We start from the raw sequence: 6,000 nt of genomic DNA, 5'->3' as shown, positions 1-6,000 counted from the left end.
ATACACATTTATTTTAATACATAATGATTTCCATTTTAAAGTGTCCATCTATTTATCTCACAAAGCCACTTCTTGCATCACCAGGCTTTCAGAAAACACTGAACTAGCCCAATGCTATTTTCACAGAGATGCAGACTGAGACCCAGGGATGGGCAGAACTTGCTTGAGGTCACACCACTGGGGTTGAAGTTACTGTTCCCAAAGGCATCCACAGTAGAGGGCGGGCCCCAGGTCCCCTGATGACCTTGACCTTTTGGAAGACCTTCCTTTGGTTGTGCACTGCCCCCTCCTGGCTGGTCATCTGTAACAGCTGTCCTTCTAGAAGGAACAGCCAGAAGGGAGAACCTTGCTGCAGGGCAGAGATGACTCCCTTAGGTGGGAAGCCTGGATAGTCAGGGAAAACACCGTGGAAGAGGTGGCATTTGCACTTGGCTTTGAAGGATACATAGGAAACAGTTAAAACTTCAAAGAGGAAAAAGGCAGTCTGTTCAAATGGTGTGAAGAAGTGAGATGTTCCCAGGACAATGCGTTCTCCAGACTTGATTGCTGGTTTGGGTGAGAGGAGATGCACCAGGGATCAGATTGGGATGGGCTTCGAAGGCCTATTATGAAGCTCTGCCTGGAGCCTGTGGTCGGTGGATCACCAGGGGAGGTTTGACAAACAGGAAGTGATGTGATGCCAAATAGTACAGAGCAGAGACCAGGCAGGAGAAGAGGAGTCTGCAGACGAGAGGATAAGGCAGACTCCAGGCAGCAGTGACAAGAGCCTACCTCTGCTTCTAACCCTCTGGGGACATTGCCCAGACACTTCCTGTCACTGGGCTGTTTCCTTAACAGTAAGAGGAAAGAGCTGAGCTAGATGCTCTCCAAGGACCCTTCCAGCTCTGAGAAAGAAAACCACAAAACTAAAAAATTATGCTGATGAGACTATGAATTGCTACAGCCCTTTTGGCAGTTAGTCTGGCTTTATCTATTAAAATAAAACACACGCATCCCCTCTGGCCTCCTCTTGATTCCATCCTGCAGAAATTAAAACTCTAGTCTATAAGGATATATTTACTGGGATGTGTTCTGTTGTTTTAGCCAAAAAACTAAAAGTGAATAACCTGTATCATACTATCTCCCATCCCTGTCTCTCAGTGGTGCCACTCAGGAACTGCTTAAGAGCTCCCTAGGGGCTAGGGATATAGTCAGTCAGTAGAGTCCTTGCCTTGCATGTACAAGGCCCTGGGTTCCATCCCCAGCACCAAAAAAAAAAAAAAAAAAAAGGAGATCCTGGGCAGCTGGATAGGGTCCAAATCCTGCCACTCAGCACACAGCCCAGGCCTTAACCTCTCTGAGCCCGTTTCCTCTTGTATAAACAGGATGGGTCATGCTTCCCAGGGTATGGTGGGGGTTAAACTGGTTAAGCCCCAGTTCTTGCCCATTGCATGCACTCTGCAAAATGAGCTGTTACTATCACTCAAAAGGCTGTGGTGCCAGACACAATGGAGCATGCCAGTAATCCCATCTACTCAGGAAGCAGAGGCAGGAGGATATCAAGTTTGACCCAACCTGGGCAATTTAGTGAGACCCTGTCTCAAATTAAAAATGAATAGGCTGGAGATGTAGCTCAAAGGTAGAGCACCCTAGGTTCAACCCCCAGTACTACCAAAAAAAAATGTGGGGAGGCAAATCAGAATATTTGGAGGAAATAGCTCTGATGTGTTTTTCTTAAGTAAAAAAAAAAAAAAAGTTGCAGAGTTTTATGTTAAAGATGATCCCTTTTGTAGGAAAGAAACAAAAGAGTTTGTTTTGGGGCAGAGTCCTAGGGATTGAACTCAGGGTCACTCAACCCCTAAGCCACATCCCCAGCCTCATTTTGTATTTTATTTAGAGACAGGGTCTTGTTGAGTTGCTTAGCAACTCACTTTTGCAGAGAATGGCTTTGAACTCGAGATCCTCCTGCCTCAGCTTCCTGAGCCTTTGGGATTACCGGTGTATGCAACTGTGCTCAGCAGAAAGAAAGAATAGAGAAATGAGAAGGAGCAGGAGAAGCCTGGAATCCTACTAAAGATGGGCAGGATCTGACGCCAGGCTCTGATTTGCTGGAGGGGTGGGGGTTGGGGGCTGCAGCTAGGGAAGTGGCCTGGGAGAGCCTAAGAAGAGGGCAAAGACAGCCACTGTCTTCACACCACTCCAAATTGTTTAACATGTTACTTCAGTTACAATTTGGAAACCTTTAAAAAATTTCTGTAGGATCAAGGGAAAGAAAAAAAGAGAAATTGTCATCCTACGTGAGGGAAAGAAGCTGTGGGAAATCTACTGGCCAAAGTGACTTGGGGCAGGGAACACTTGCTGTAATTGTGGATGAAGGGGGCTGTCTTTGAGCCCTGGGGGTGAGGGCAGCCTTCCCAGGGGGGCCCTTCTGTTAAGAATACAGTACTAGAAGGTCTTTGTCTGGTAGTTTCATTAAGCAGGTGTGTTAGTGAGCTTTTCATCACTGTGACCAAAATACCCAACAAGAACAACTTGGACAAGGGAAAGTTTCTTTTAGCTCACAGCTCCACAGGTTTAGTCCACCGTGGGCTGACTCCTTGGCTGTGGCCCAGGGGAGGCAGAACATTATGGCCAAAGGGCATGATGGGAGAGTGCTACTCCGTTCACAGTGGCCAGGAAGCAGAGAGAGAAAGGGGAAGGGGCCACAGGGAAGATGAACCCTTCCAGGGCACGCCCCTGCTGCCTTCAGTCACTACTCAGTTCATTTAAACTAAGATAGACTGATTAGGTCACAACTCTCACAATCCAACCATTTCACCTCCAAAACTTTCTGCATTCACACAAGAACCTTGGAGAGATACCTCCTATCCAAATATAACAGAAGGGAATTCTGAGGACCAGAGGAAGCAAGAGACTGGCTCAAGGTCACAGAGCAGAGCCAGACCAAAAAGGTAGTTGACTGTCTCCATGCCTAGGAGCTTCTCTCTTGTATCATGCCACCTCCCACTCTGTGCTGCCTGCTGGGGAGGAAGGAGTGCCCTACCCATATAGCTTTCTTCCCTGGTGTTCATCCTTCCTTCCTTCATTTCCTGAGTGCCCTCACTGTGCCCTGCATGGGAATCCAAAGTGACTAAGGCATACTGCTTGCCCCAGAGGCACTCACAGTTGAGTGGTCTGGAAGCTTCTGTCTTCTCCAGCTAACAAAGACATCTTTTTTTCTAACTGGTAGAGAAACGCTCTGAGGCGAATGTTTTTTAATGCACTGTTTTGTTTGCTGCTGCCTTAATTGTTGCCATGTTATATTTTATCAGTTTAATGTTTTAATTTTGTGCTTGGGCCCTGAGGCAATTCAGTGAAGGGTATGATTTGGAAAATCAAGGAAATAAAGAAATTGTCCACAGAAGAGGCAGCCTCCCAGGAGCCGAGGACAAAGCCTAAGTGCTGACAATTAATTTTATTAGGCACCAAACAAAAACAAACAACCTGTTGCCAGACAGAAGATATTAGACTGTCCTGGTTTGGTTTGGTTTTTTTGTTTTTTAATTTAATACCAGTTCTCCATTTCTTCCAAGGTCAGTCAAGGACGCACAACCAGTTCCTCCTCTGTGGTCTCAGATCCCCTCTGCATTCCTGCCTTCAGACCCATATGGTGAGTACCTACCTGCTGGTCTGCCCTGCTGCCCTCTCTCTAGCAGCCTTCTGTGCACCTCACCTGGGGCCACGTCCTCAAGGAGCTCAACTGATTCTGGAGGGTAAGGGTAGTGAAAGAAATCCCAGATGGGCTGGGTATGGTGGCACCTATCTGTAATTCCAGCAATTTGAGAGGCTAAAGCAGGAAGATTGCAAGTTTGAGACCAGCCCAGGTAACTTAGAGAGACTCTGTCTCAAAATAAAATATGCAAAGGGCTGAGGTGTAACTCAGTGATAGATCACCCCTGGGTTCAATCCCTAGTACCTTAAAAAAGAACTCAGCACATCACACATCATATATGCTGATCACCCACTCGGTTAGCCGGTTAGCAAGCAGAAACCCAGGCTCCTCACTATCACCAGAGAAGAAATATTTCCAGAGAAATTCCAGAGAAGGGGGAAACTAGCCTGGGGACAAGTGGACATAAAAGGATTTCAGCATGTGTCAGTAGAGGCAAGGAGATTTATTTAGGAAAGTAAAGAATGCACAATTCAAGGGAGAGCGTAAGCATCTCTGAGAGTTTAAAGGAAACTTGGGTATGGGAAGATATGTAGCGATGACATCAGTCTGGTTGTTCTTAGTTTCCTGAGGCTAAGGTAGTCTCCATTATCTGATCAACAGACAATGTCAGAAAGTCTCCCAAAGTACAGTTTTTCAAGAATTCATTCCTCTTCATTTGATCTATTTGTTGGTGGGTTAATTAACAGTGCACAGGTATTGATCATAAGTGAGTGAATTTATGGTAACTCTAAGATTTATAAATTTCCCCCCAAATTTGGGAGCAATGGGCTTAGGAGAGAAACTGGCTTTGGGGATTGACAGGTCTAGAAAAACTATGTGGAAATTAAAGTTGTATATGCTTGTGCCTCCTTTATCTCTCCTTTTTTACCTACTTTTTATTTCTTTTATCCAACTCCAATCACCAGCCCTCTCCGATGCAAGGCTTCTGGCTCCCAATCTCAAGAGAGCCCAGTTGTCCACAAAGTTCCCGTTATCTCCCTGACAACTGGTCCCACCTGCCTTCATTTCCCTAGATTCCAGGACCCAGTTAGGCATATCTTTTGATCCTGTGCCCTTTATTCCCTTCCATCTTGCAAAGTCCTGGACCTGGATAAACTCCAAGTACTTCCCCACTGCATGCATCTGGGCAGGTGAGCCCTGATGGTGGAAGCTACTCAGCAAGTCAAGACGGGACACACAGACGGTAATGACCACCAATCCTGGCTGGGTTGTCAGGCTGTCAGGCTTCAGGGGATTCTGTGGACAAGTTGCTTCTTGACTCTTGATCATTCTCCTTCCTTCCAGCTCTTCACCACCTCGTTCTCGCTCCCAGCAGACCTTGCCTCCCACTTGGCAGAAAAAATAGAAGCTCAAGATGAAATCTCCCTTAACATCCCACCACAAACCTACATCTACATCTGCACCCATTCTCTCTTTGTTCCCGCTTTTGGGTTCCAGAGAAGTCATCCCTCCTCCTCTCCAAGACCAACCCCTCCACCCACGGGCCTGATCCCCTCCCCTCACCCATGCTCCTAAACATCACTCGCTGGTTATCTCCCCTCTTTCCTACAATCTTGATTAAAATCTCTCTCTGCTGGATTTACCGTCAGTTTTTAAATGAATTAAGTCTCTTTCATCTTAAAACACACCTCCCCGCATTACACACATGGATCCTGTCCCATCATCTCTCCCTTCCTGGTCACAAGAAACTTTTCAAAGGACCTGCCTCCTTCATTCCTCCTGCACTCAGACCACGGCCATGAGACCCCCTCCATCGCTCCAGTAAGTAGCACTTCCTAAAGCACTCCCATGAGCCCCTGGTTCCATCCTCACCCCCTCTGACCTCAAAGAGCATCACCCATCATTGGACTCTTTGCTCTATCCTCCCTTGGCTTCTCCACATCTCTACTGCTCCCTCTCTGGCTCCTAGTCTCATCCTTCTTTATGTGGTCCCACCCTGTGTGTGTGTCTCCAAGCTCCACCCTGGACCACCTTCTCTTCTCACTCCACATCCTCCTCCCTTGCAAAGTTTGTCCTCATCCACAGCTCCAGTGATCATCTTTCCATCAACAACTTCCCATCTCCATGTTCAGCCCGGACCTCGATGCTGAACCCAAACCAGATTTCCAACAGCCACTGGAGATGTGCTCTTGATGTTCAAAGGCATTTCAAGTTCAGGATGTCTAAAATAATACCTGCACTGTTCACATCCCCTCCACCACCTCTTCTCCCTCAACGCTCTCTATCAAGGCCTGTTGCCAAAAGCTTGATCCTTGTCCCTGATGCCAATTCAACAACTAGGACACGGTTTTGAGAAAAAGGTAAGACGG

Source organism: Marmota monax, unplaced genomic scaffold, assembly GCF_021218885.2.
Source record: "Marmota monax isolate L192 unplaced genomic scaffold, Marmota_monax_Labrador192_F-V1.1 WCK01_AAM20220418_F8-fsc00006, whole genome shotgun sequence".
Taxonomy (NCBI): domain Eukaryota; kingdom Metazoa; phylum Chordata; class Mammalia; order Rodentia; family Sciuridae; genus Marmota; species Marmota monax.
This window is presented reverse-complemented; position numbering follows the sequence as displayed.